Here is a 14356-nt window from a genome sequence, read left to right as displayed (position 1 = left end):
TCAAAACCATGAAACTGTTTAACTTTGTTTCTTTACGTCCACACTTAAAAATGTAACAATGCTTGAATTATATCACAATTTGAGTATACATTTATTTTAAAATACAAAAGATTAGCAGCAATCTTCGCAGGTAAAGATGTTCAACCAGTCTTTAATTACTAAAATTATCGAACATTGTTTTAATTATAAAACTATTAGGCCAACAGTTTCAATGTAAATCACAATTTTATTATTCATTTATGATTAAAAATACAGTATATTAGCATATTTCTTCGACGTTACGGAAGCTGAAACTGTCTTTAATTGCTCAAAGTCATGTACTATTATTTAAATTGTAAATATACACTTATGATACTCCTATTCTGAGGAAAAACTCCACCGAATACGTTATACATACAAATATCATGCTTTGACCTTAAGGTGACATATATAATACGTTTATATTCCGCATCACTATTTCTATTGACTGAAGGTTATTAATGTGTCATGTTTTATTGAACTAGACGGTATACGGGGTTATACACGTTGTATATCAGTATACGTTATGTCATTTGTTTTCTTTTTCTAACACCCACAGAATGAAAACAGGGTAGGTAGACTTCTTATAGTAATCTTGGCTTAAATAACCTTTTAATTCATGAATTATTGCATCATTGTTGCTAGGGGAAGGGATCAAAGGATGTCTTGAATCTGATATCTGAAGAACTGGATAAGGTGGTAACACAATGAATGCATGGAAATTGTTTCCCGTGATATCTTTGGCGCAATTTGCAATACCATACCAGTCAACGTTACTTGTTAGAATCTCATAGTTTTCCCTCCAGGCCTGTGTTATCGAAACCTTTTGAGCATGAAATTCAAGCTCAAGTTCAAAACTTGAAAAAAAATTAAATTTAGCTGCCAAGATAAGAAGGGCTGAAGTTAATCGTTACAGTTCACTGATTCAGACTTTATTAATAAAGGTAAATTTCGGACTGTGCGTTTGTTTCTTTTCTGACTCAGATATTCGTATCACTTAGACATATCAAGTAGTTTAGTTGGCAGAGCGTAGGACTCGTATTCTAACGGTTTTATACCTGACTGGGTCAGATGCCGCTTCGTGTCTTTGGGAAAGGAGCTATGATCAGTTATGTCGGCTTAATATATATATTAATGTGTTTACAGTTCCGTAAAACCCGACAAAATAAAATTGAAAAATGATCAGTTATATCAATATGTGTGTGTGTGTGTGTGTGTGTGTGTGTGTGTGAGAGAGAGAGAGAGAGAGAGAGAGAGAAAAATACTCATTATTTATATTATAGAACCCTATCTTTATTGAAGGTCTGGGTTATGTTATGTTTGCCTAAATTGTAATTAGTTGACTGACACATAGGATTTCCCCTTAATATAACGTCTCACTGTAAATGGTCAAAATTATAAATTCAAGCTCGGGCATTTGCAGTTGCCAATTTTAAATTATATGGTTAGAAAATTTATTCTCTGTTGTCACAGTCTTTATGCATCTTAAAGAAGTGTAGGTTCGAGCTTTAACGGAAGGAGCAGCTAATAAAAGGGATAATACAGATCTTATATTAATATTATCACTGCCATTTGAATTGGTGCAAGCACTGCAATTCCACTCACGTCACGACAGATTAACCCATGGTAACAACCACTCGTATCTTATCTTATATATATACATGCACCTTAGAGGATTTTGTATTCAGCTTACCATAATCTGTGTTACTTGGAATCAGCTACGCTCCTTCCTTTGTGGACAAGATAGTAAAGGTCCAGTATACGACTTTTACAAAGACAGGGGAAGCCAATGACGCACGCACAGCTAAGGTCTGAATCAAATACACGCTTGGTCGTGTGGGCGTCTTACTAAAGGACATTACAGATGCTCAATAAGGCACGTGGCTTCATTGATCACTCCATGAAAATAATCAGCTGAAAGTTCTTTGTTGTCAAAGTACAACTGATCGGACACTATTTGATGAGAGAAAGCATATGGTGCTGTTTCTGAGATAACTGTAGGATTCAAATGATTTTAAATATTGATCTATCGTTGTAAACTTGATTTGTTTTCACATACACATACTTTGTAGACAATTTTGTTTCTGTGTGCATTCCTCATCGTGTATCTTTGCAGACGAATGAGAACCGTATGTAATTGTATATTAATGAACTGCAGAATGCAAAATAGGATTAAATTGAAATAAAAATAACAGCAATTTAGAAAGATGGTGGACAAATTATAAAAGATATATGATATATACGGCAGCGCCGTATAATTTATAGAGGAATATCAGTTATCTATCGCTATGATGAATGTTATATTATGTTTTAGTTCATCAGACGAAACAACGAATTAATAAATTAAACGATTTAATGGAATCGAGATATATTCTTCAGCAAAAATCCCAGAAATTGAAAGTAGTTCGTTGTACTATTAACACGGAGCAAATAAAATACAAGTTCATACAGATTTCTGGCTCCAATAGATACGTCAAAACATTTAGCACAAAATGTGTGATCAGACAGAAAGTATAATTTATGATAGCTTGAACATATCAAGACCATCTAATGCATTCTTTCTCATGAATATTCTAAATTTTGATGATAACTGAAACCTTACGGAGTGATCTTTAATGAAGGGGTTATGACCACGAGTTAAGCCTTTATGCCCGAAGAGATTTAAAAACATATGGTCTGGAGAGATGCAGTAACTTTCACAAATGGCTTATTAAACAAAGCGACATCATCTCGATTACATAGTTTGCACCATTTTATGTCCTCATAGAAATATTGATTTCACTGAGGGCAGGGAAGATAGTGCTCCAATAAGAAAGCTCCGCGGAAATGTACCTGTAAAGCAGTGCTCGCGTTGATTAAAGAACTTTTTTTTTGTTGTTAATAAATGTTCCCTATTAATTTCTTGCGTAAGCAAATAATTCCTGATAGGCGGTTACTTTCAACTATTCATTTATTTAGAAGAACTCATTAACAGTTGAACAGTTACTTAAAATAGACGACTGTTTGTGGAAATAAGATTAATTCTTCACCTTGGAAATATATGATTTGATACTTTATTTCTTTGTTCCTCACATGTGCACACATTTATTTTATCTGACATGAAAAGAGCGCACAAACATCAATATGTAATCTAAGCAGCAATTTGAAGGTGTTTTGATTTCTACCTAAATCACTTGTTTGCATATGTCCCTCTCGTGATCCAAAGTTGTAGTATTGTGATATTTGTTTCGTCAGTGTTTTGGGAATCATATTATCACGTTCTTTGTAAATGCTTTATACCACTCTGTGTTGTATGTTGTATGATGGCTCTTTTCTGGTCGATATAAAAAAAAATTACCATTGTCTCACTTTCAAGTCCTTACTACAAAATGTGGAACAATTTCCTTGAGTTCATGTCCTGACTTCAAAATTCCTTTCAACTTCATTTAAGCATGCCAGTTTTATTTAAATGAGTTGATGCGTTCGACAGTATCTCTTCTTGCCAGTTTTCTATGTATCAAAATGTTACTTATCTTTTCATCACGAAGAATGAAAACAGGGTTAGCAAAGGTAATAACTAAACCTTTTATTCATTCATGAAATATTTTTATTATTAAGAGAAACCAACCATGAGAAAAGTTTACAGGGCACTGCGATCTGGAGAACTGGATAAAGAGGTAACCTAATGACAGCATGAAAATTATTTCATTCTTAATTTTGCATATAAACTGTAACAGAATCTATGATATGACCGGTCCCACTGTGGATGCTTGGCCAAACTATATAAAGCTCAGTATAACCTTCTTGGAACCAGTCCAAGTTAATTTCAATAGACGCTTCTTTCCCAAAAATAAGATCAATTTCGATTAGAGATACCAATCTGCCAGTTGGAATTTCAAGTATGTATAGAATGACTTTTCTGTTCGACCTTTCATTGGAATATTATTGTGACATATTCTAACTAGAAAAAAGTATTGTGCCCATGTGTTTGGCTTGCATGATTCGGGAAATTTTCTCGTATGCATTCAGCATTCATCATGCAGTCAACCACTACATCTTTTACTCCAGTAGGATTGGTCCTTAAATCTATTCCATTAAAATATTAAATAACACACATGGTGAATAAATAGACGCACACACACTGCCTATGCTGGCGCTGGCGAGAGAGAGAGAGAGAGAGAGAGAGAGAGATGTTTATGTTACGAAACAGTATCGACAGAATATCTAGTCGATTTTGGTTTTGATTTTGATGTACAATTACCGAAATCCACTTTAATTCCTTTGCGTTAATGTGATACTGACGTTTAGAAATAAAGATAATAAAAAGGATGACGGCTTAACATAAACACCAGAAAATATTCAAACAGAGCCATATTGGGATCTTTTAAGTTTTAAAATGTCAGGGGAGATAATTTTGTTACGCAGCGTGGTATCACACTCTGAAATCTTGTTTGAGTGATTGGTTGTGAGCACGTTCAATTATTGCTGTTTTTTATTATAATAACTTGAAACGTGCACATCTTAAGATGTCATAGATGAGAATATTCAGAACTGTGATTCAGAAGGAAAACAGTATTAACGTATTGTTCAGAATTGGAGGCTGCTTAAAAGTATCACGTTGGTAAATGTCTCTGAAACAAAAATTGCAGCTGAGGCATACCTAACATAAAACTAACATCCATTAGACACATCCTAAAGAACACATCTCTAGCTAACGAACTGTTGTTCATATATGTATGTATGTATGTATGTATGTATGTATGTATGTATGTATGTATGTATGCATGTATGTATGTATGTATGTATGTATGTGGCTTGCTTTATCTTTCTTCTCACTGCCATGTAGGATTGTCTTTGACAGTTCAGATGAACTTAGGACGTGACCATTCCACCTTACTTTGTTTTTGTTTACAGTGGTGAGCATATATTCCTAAGATCCAATTACATTTTGGATTCTAATGCGCAACTCCTAATTATAAACGTGGTCTAAGTATGAGATGTTTAGGATCGTTCGATAACATCTCATTTCTAAGGCATGAATTCTTCTCTCTAGCTCAGATGTCAGGGTCGATGTTTTACATGCGTACAAGAATATGGACACGACGAGAGAGCGCATAAGCTTGATTTTATACACATGCATGATGTTACCATCCTTCCAAAAGGATTCATGCTACTCAGTGCAGCTGTTGTCTGAGGAATCATGGAAAGAACCTAATGTTTGGAACCTTTATCAGAGGCGATAACACCCAGGTACTTGAAGCTTGTAGCTTTGCTCTGCTTCTGGCCATTCACTCTTATTTCCTTTTGGATGCCATTCGGGTTGTTTGTCAATAGCTTTGTCTTTTCAGCACTGATCTTCATTCAATACTATAGTGATTGCTCAGTTGAGATGGTTCAATATGGTTTCTAGTTGTTCTTCTCGTGCTAAGCCATTAACATCATCAGCAAAGAGCAGGTTGGTGAGTGTTTTGTCTCCAACACTGACACTAACATTGTGGTCTTCAAATGCATTGGAAAAATCCTTTCCAGTAAATGTTGAAAGAGTGGATGACATAAAGCACCCCTGTCTGACTGCAAACGTAGTTCTGAACCAGTCTCTTATATTGTCATTGACGAGAAATGCACTGGTCTCTTTGTCACACAGGTTCATTTGGTATGTACAAAACTTTTCCTTTCCGAAATTTTTTATAAACAAAATAACGAGTTAGTGGTGCTCCTGTGTGGAAAAAGCAATCTGTAAATTCGAAAATATTGAAGACAATTAACTGCAATGCGCGGTCTACCTAAACGAAATTTGAATATCTGACACTGCCTTTAATATTCACATTGAATTATACGCAAACGAAAAATTATAGAACATTCAGCTAAGATGTCAATTTTAACAAATAGCGTTCTGTTGTACGTAACAAAAAATATTCAGGCACAAATTATATACACTCTCAGGCTTCTCTGCGCATGTAACGATTCCATCACCAATACTGGCGCAAAACGCATACCGAATGGGACCAATTGACGAAAACAAAACACTGCAATTCTCACCACTTGAAAGCGACAATTGTCACCGGATCATTCTGCTCAAAATAATACTAATTTTAGACACACGGGATACCACCTCTTTGTTTTCATGACTCGCAATATGTGGGCCGTTCTGTGCATGGCTTTGAAAATTTTGAAACTTGGATTAAAATGCAGTCTTGTTCTAAGGTAAGCATTTCTATCTTTTAAATAATGTATTTATTTATACAATGCTAATAGATAAATATTAAATATTTTTTTTGGGGGGGAGGGGGGTACAAGTTCAAGAAGGTCGTGGAATGAGTCTTCATGTTTACATTTAGAAATCACATATTCACATGCATTTGAAATATAAATGTGGGATATTTTTGTACACTTTATGAACGTCACTTTCCTTAATGAAAGGGCGATCGTTCTTTCATGATGCAAATTGGATTTTCGACGAAATAAAACCACGTGATCCAATGTTTACATAAATGACGTATCTTTGTGCAGAATTACATGACGTGCAGAATAGACCGACAGGGTGTGCCACTAAGGGGCAGGGGTCAGGTTTTATGTACAAATTTAATGTCTCAATCAGCGACGTAGTATAAAGAATCATAAAAAATCAAATACACAAGTAAGGTCGAAAAAACCCATATTTTTTATACCTATATTAAAACAAATCATGTAATATTATCCACTTGGCCAAAGAAGTCAATGACAGTTTATAGCAGAAGAAGTTTATGCACCCCAATCCCAAATTTCTACCTGCAATTTTCATGTTCGAAGGTCTTTTTTGACACAATGTGATGCTTACAGTGCCAACACAGGCCATTTTCCTAGATGACTATTCTGCAAAACAGTGTGTACTAAACAGGTAGATGCAAGTGAAAATAGTTGTCATCCAAGCCGTTTTTGAGATATTCTACTTGCCCTAAACCCATGTGTTTATGCTATAGGAGGCTATCTCTTCTTCCTAGCCGACTATTGGTGTTTCACTGTCAACATACTGCAGAGTAACTATGGAAGATGTACATGCCTGACATCATTTTCAAGAACAACACAAGTCCGAAACACCTAGTTCACAAATAAATACATAACTTTAAATAGTAAACAATAATAGCTGAAAAAGTCACACCATAGCATTAAGCTAATAAATTTGTCAGGGGCCAATTTACGAAACTGGACCCTGCCACCTAATGCTTTATTTGTATTTCATGAAGCAAGGATAGTTGGGCCACATGTACTATAGCTGAGTTAATGTCCTTCCCATAGTACAAATTAAACAGAGATTTGTGTGGCAGAGAGAGAGAGAGAGAGAGAGATCATCGAAGTTTTTTGTCTCATGTTCCCCTTACAAGTCTCGTAACAAGACGAGGGTAGTAGCAGTAGTTCACTTGCGTATTCTGAGCATTGACCAAACATTATATGTTAACGACATATACTTGTTGGAATTATTATTGGCCATTCAATCTATATATACGGGGTTTTGTTTCATGCGTATCTAGTAAGTCAAAGGACAACTTGTATGCAAAATGTTAACTTGGAAAACATCTAATATTTTGGGCATTTTGTTAGACTAAATGGTAAATAAAACTATTTATCTATCCATTCTGTTCTATGCCATCAAGTTCATACCTTATACATAAACATTTTTAGACCTTCTAAATTATCTCTTGTTATGAAGGAAATGGCTGCCCTATGTTGTAATATATGTTTGCTTGGGGAAGATATATATGAATTACGTACTGATTCTTAGTCTCATACAGGTTATTCCCTCTCAAGAGTTTTGTCATTATTGCCGATGTCAATCGATACAACGTATCTGTAAAATATAACTTGTCCTTAGCGTATATGTTATAAAAACGAAAGAACTTGTGTCTATTTTACATAACTGGCTTAATTGACAATTTTTTTTCTAAAATAATGTTACCTTTAAAAATAGTTAGAAATATACTGTATAGACGAGCGCATGGTTTGAGTGTTTACGTGGAGGTTAATATGTTCAAACTAGTAACTAATCTGTTGCAGAACAACAACTGTAGGATACATGTCTCCAATGGGTTTCTTTCTTTAGAACTAATGAAAACATTGTATAGAATAAAAGGAATACAAATAATTAATATCAATTCCAACATATTTTGGGTAATGCTAAGTGTAATTGAAGTAACTCATAAGTACGTAATTATACTTCTTCTTTTATTTTTGTAACATTTATAAATTTCTTCTTATTATTATATAATTTATATATAAAATGTTTATTATATAATTTATATATAAAATGTCTCAGACGAATCACATATTGTTCTAACTGTTAATTTATTGCGCGATTTGTATGTTTTAGTCTTTGTGAAAATAATGATGTTCAGTGATAATCAATTAAGGTTTGTAATTCACTGTCTTTGTTGTCAACGGTGAGCACAATGTTCTTTGACTTAAGCACTGTCTTATGTCTGAACCAATGAAAATTAAGAGTTGACTCTAAATGCATGTGTAATGTTTTTGTCTTAATGTCTAATTATCAGCAAATAATACCAAGGATTTAATAAGAAATATATTTTATATAACGAATAAATAGAAGCGATCCTAATATTGGTCCCTGTAAAACCCAAAGCTTATAAGCTGGAACAGGTTCATACTTGACACTTTACGATGAATACTAAATGCATGCACCACAAATATATCCTCACGGGAGCTGAATCTATCACAGAGTGTGAAAAACTTTACAAGGTGGGAAGCATATCATGTAGACTTGTCTTGATGTCTAACTTGAATAATGGACGAAACTCACAGGTTTTAGTCCATAAAGCCTTATTGAATCTGAACAATATAATCAAATACATTGGTCTCATCAACATAGATTTGATAGGAGAGTCTGCATATACGTTCTTTACAAACTTGAATAATAAACTTGTCTATTACACTTGCGTGGTGGTGGTGGTGGTGGTGGGGTGATATTTTAGGCGAAGAGACGTGTGATATTCAACAGTGTTTCTTAAGCATACCGAAGAAATATATTTATTTATTTAACATTCATTTCGTAGAATAAGCCAGTTCCATTAATACAAGAGAGGTATTGTCAATGAAACTATATTACACCTCATCATTAACAAAACAAATAAACATCGGGGATACTTTTGTAACTGTATAGCTGCAAATGATGGGTGTGAAACTTTACTTCGTGAATAGCGACATTGCAGTTTCCAATATATAAAATGCAAAGTACTTGGAGAATAATGTTCCGTATGTTTCACGTATAAAGCATATATATTATAAAGTATACATCTTAAACCACAGTACGCTTTTTGAGTAAGATACCCTTATACTTTCACAGGAATTAAAGCTAAGCCTTCTCTTCGGAAAGTTGATTAACTCGAATTCTAAGCACAGCTGCATATACTCACGTTTATGTGTTTCGTTTTGTATTTCTCCTTGCAACGGTATCCCTACCCAAACGTTATTCCTGTGGAAATGCTGATTCGAACACTATATGCATAGTAATACACCTTTCCCAATCATATTACAAGCTTTAAAGTCTTTATATTGAATGATGTGGAAGGAGTGGAATTATAGGTTACTGCATTTGTATGGGAAAATATGAACGAGTTTTGGGATGGAATACTGCACGACCTTGGGAGTGAAATATATCCTTCCGACAAAACGAGTTCATATTTTCCCATACAAATGCAGCAACCTTTTTATTATATGCTCATTTTTTATTCTACCTATGATTTAATTATATAAACAAAATACACTAAAAGAAACAACGTAAATGAATGAATGCCGTATTCCAAACTAAATACACAAGCGCAGATTTGTCATTACACAATGACATCATTATTAATGCACACATAACTCCGCCCAGATAAATTTGAACTTAGTCGCGCGCACGACATAACTTTCGATAAAAAAATGGCGATTCTGGTTAAATTTGAAATTTGCAGTCATATTGTGAATGAATGCGCATTGCAGCAACTTTTCCATTTGATCTGGAATGAATATACTTTGGTATTTTATTTCTAGTCGACGAAAGTTTGTGATTTTGGACTGAATTCATCTGTGCAAATTATACATGAAATACATCGGATTGAAGTGGCGCTGGAGAAGCGTGTTTACATCTCCAAATGTGTTTCTGTTTCTGTCATTGAATGTTTCAAATCATAATGTGGGAAAAATATGAAGTCTTTCAATTGGAATTATCAAAAAGACTCTATGGAATTTAATGCTTATTTCATTTTGAGTGCAGTAAGGAGGACGCATTTGCACTTATCATCGAAATTACAGCACAATTTCGAAATATGATATCCAGATTGAAAACCTATGACATGGCTCATGTAATTCGGATTTGCAGAATTAAGAAAATACATTTTGAGGAACTTCAGGATGTAAAACTGTAAGTATATTTTATTTTGCCATTCTTATCACTAGCTAAAGAAGAGAGTATATGACTTGTCACTTGTATGTTATTTGTAAGGACCTTACCTTCCGTCTGTTATATAATGTAGCTAGCCTAAATCCGTAACATTGTATCAACGCGGAATGTGTCAAAACAGCTGGGTTTTTTTTTAGTCCACGAAACATGTTTTAGTTCATTCAGAAACAAATTTAAACAACCACAACATAAAGAGCCTCTTACGCGAGTGTACATGATTTGTGTACAAATCAAAAGTGCTGGCGTCTGCGTCCATTTGTTTGTTTATAATAGAAAGTAGTTCCTTTATGCACGTGAATGCTGTATGTGTATTGTCGCGCGAGTTCAGTATCGGGTAATATTGAACAATTCTGACAATGTAAAGTTAACGGGGAAACAAAAATGAGCATATAATAATGCACGTTATGCAGTTTTCTTTGAATGTAATCATTATTTCGACGGCAACCTTTACAAAATATAAGCTCAAGGACTAAAATCATACATCGTTAACTTTACTTGCTTGAAAACATCCGCAAATTGTTTCAATATGCTTTAATTCTAAAGTTTTTCATGAACACAAAACATAAGTCTTCAATGCCTTCTAAATACTTCTAATCACAAAAATATGCATATATAATACCGCATCATGTTATCACAATAAACGGTGACCTGTTGAATTGTGCGCTAAATTACTCCGCTTATCGTGTTGTCTCTAAATTTTGTACGACGATATAAACCTCACTATTCACAACTGCAAACCAGGCAGGTGCGGGCAATCATCGATTAATAACTCGATTAAATAACACTTTAATTGGTATTTGAACTATATATGGTGCACGATTTTAGTTACCTGATTGTGGCATGTCTTGTGTCGTTGCAAATTTGTTCTTGACATTATTCAATATAAAGGCCGTTAACAAGAACTCTTAACCTTACTAAGATATATGATCTGCATTTGCGCATAAGCTACAAGTACACGTCAGTTCTTGCATATAAGTGTCTTCTTCTAACCTTCTTATTTGATCATCAGTTTTATAACGTTATACATCTCTCATTAAATTACAATTAAATATCAAGAGTTAAAAGAAAAATATCTTATGTCAAGCTATACTTTCTGTTTGGTTCAAAATTTGTTGACTTTGTCATTAATCTTTATGACGAATCGTAAATAATTCTAAACAGCAAGTAGTTAGTCGTGTACTCTGTGACAATATTAAAACATTTAACCAGAACATAACTTCATTTAGCGAGAAAAAATTATTATTGAGTTTGACTGGTATTTATTCGAATAGAATCATGTAAGTATTCCATGTAGTGTATCATCAATAATGTTCGTGATTAGCATATATAATTTAGCACATGCCATATGCAGAGATTAAACTTAACATCCACTCTTTTTTGTTTGTGTGTTTATGTGTCTGTGTGTATGTGTGTATATGTGGGTAGTGTGCAATGCGTTTACAATAAAAACGAGAACATCAGCAGTTGCACACGCATGGCAATTGTGAACTCTATTGTAAGATTGTACAACGCAAGTTAAATTCGGGTATTTCATATGCTTTCCATCATTATAATTCCCTAAAAGAACGGGCATTAATGAATATTATTTCCCAAAAGCTTTTATTAAAATAAGACAACATAAAAGCATCATTATGTTTATTGATGGAACAAGTGGCTTTTGCTGCATTTCTTGCTTAAATTTACGAAGTGCGCGAAATTACTTAAGTTGGGGATAAAATCGATATATTTAAAAAAGAGCGATGCTAGAGGCGCCAGCGAAAATAACTGAAAGTTAAATTCAATTATGGTCGTATTAAAAACTGATCAACCCTCTCTGATAACCCAGGCTTCCTATCGTCCTATTAAAATGAAGTTAAAATCTACCTTATAGGTATGTAAGCACATAATCTTACCTGTTAGTCCTGGCATCTGGTACGTTTCCTTTTGGGCTCAAGTTAAGCTTCCCAACATGCTGCTAAATAAAGTCCAATGAAACTAGTAACACTTTCTCTGCTAGGGTCTGAATAAAAATACTCTAGAGCGTGAGCAATATTCAGTAAGTCACATGACATCATTGATCAGTGCATAATCCCGATCGAACACTCCTTCGGCCGAGATAGAGAACATACGCTGCTGATTTTGAATTGGTATTAGGATGCAAACGAATCAAGCTAATTAGAAAATTATAGCATCATATATTTTTATAAAACCCGCATTATTATTCCAAGCTACAGAAGCTATATATTTATGAGATACGTTTTGGAATAGGAATATCTTATTTTTATATTATAGCACATAAATATAACGGCTGTTGTTTTCTTTAAAAATAGCAACGAACGACACTCAGACGGATAGTACGTACTGAGTGAATAACGTATAGACTGTAGGAGTAACACATAGTGAATAACGTAAAGAATGTTGGATAGCGCTTACTCAGTGAATAACGTAAAGAAAGTAGGATTAGCACGTCCTCAGTGAATAATGTCAAGAAAGTAGAAGCACGTCCTCAGTGAATAACGTAAAGAAAGTAGGAGTAGCACGTCCTCAGTGAATAATGTCAAGAAAGTAGAAGCACCTACTCAGTGAATAACGTAAAGAAAGTAGGATTAGCACGTCCTCAGTGAATAACGTAAAGAAAGTAGGAGTAGCAAGTATTCAGTGAATAATGTCAAGAAAGTAGGAGTAGAATCAGTAAACCAAACAAAAGAATATATTAAATGTTTAAATGGAAACTCATACAGATAGCAGTGAACTCAGGAATTGAAATCACGGGATGTACATTATAACAGCTTCCTCGCCACTTAGTCATTACAAACAACACTAACCAGCAAAAATGTTTACTAGGACCTAAATTCAAGAATTTAAGTAAAATTTCTTTGAAAATTGATGAATGAAGCATGAACCATTTTAGATTCTAGTGTTGTGTAGCTGCTTATACATGAAATTTCAGTCATATCAAAAGTCTATGATTATGTTGTTTCTTTCAAATTGGAGTTCTGAGCCTGCGTTTAAGCTTACAATGTAAATTACACAAAATGCACGTTTAAAGTCTTCAGAGAAATATGAATTTCATCCGCCGCAGGAAAGATAGCACTCGAAGGGAATATGCTAGGAGATTGCACTCATGCTCTATATTATAGTGAAGCCGAACCTGTTTTAATGGCTGAATTGCTAGGTAAGTAAATAATGCTGATTAAATTTATGCAAGTAAATATTTTTTTTTCAGGCTGATACCCATAGCTATTCAATTGTTATTAGAATTACATCTTCATATTAGACATACGTTAAAACACGACATTTTGGGGATTATACAATGCAGATGAGGTGAGAATTTCACCTCAGCAATACCTGCTATGGCACCTAATTTATTTCCCTGCTTTGTCTAAACCAATATCATCACACATGAAGGTGCCTCAAGTACTGATTTGTAATCTGTACAATAATCGTTGAAAATGTACTGATAAAATACATTCAATCATTGACCCAGGAACCGAACTATTTTAACGTTATTTTAACAACGTTTATTTTTTTATGCATTTCTTGTAAAAATTATTTCGGGAATGACGTTGATAAGTTGCTTTGAAATGACTAGCCCAAAAATGTTTTAGTTTTAAAACATTTGATGTAATTCAATACGAAGTTAAGATATGCTTGAGTCAACACACATAATGTATTCCAACATAACTAATTATAAGATGTTTAGTTTTTACTACTAGACGTGGACTAATAACTATTTATAAGATGTTTTGTTCACACTACATTGTGTGGTCTAGTACCTAATTATGAGATTTTTAGTTCAGACTATATGATGTGATCCAATATCTAATCATACTATGTTTGGTTTCTGCTACATGTGATCCAATATCTAATTATAAAATGTTTTGTTTACATTACATTGTGTGGTCCAGTACCTAAATATGAGATGTTCAGTTCATAAGACATGACGTG

General features: G+C 33.9%; 1 protein-coding gene across 1 annotated transcript in view; it reads right to left on the bottom strand.

Moving 5' to 3' along the window:
* The window catches only part of LOC149775885 (uncharacterized), a 39122-nt gene extending 26718 nt beyond the window's left edge, over positions 1–12404 (bottom strand). Inside the window, exon 1 of the mRNA XM_089943074.1 lies at positions 12322–12404. The gene's annotated coding sequence lies outside the window, so the exon portion shown is untranslated. The remainder of the gene's footprint in view (positions 1–12321) is intronic.
* Positions 12405–14356: the final 1952 nt, after the last annotated feature.

This window comes from Sinohyriopsis cumingii, chromosome 19 (assembly GCF_028554795.1).
Source record: "Sinohyriopsis cumingii isolate HCF-2022 chromosome 19, ASM2855479v2, whole genome shotgun sequence".
In the NCBI taxonomy this organism is placed as follows: Eukaryota; Metazoa; Mollusca; class Bivalvia; order Unionida; family Unionidae; genus Sinohyriopsis; species Sinohyriopsis cumingii.
Note: the sequence above shows the minus strand (reverse complement) of the source record. Positions and strands in the feature narration are given on the sequence as shown.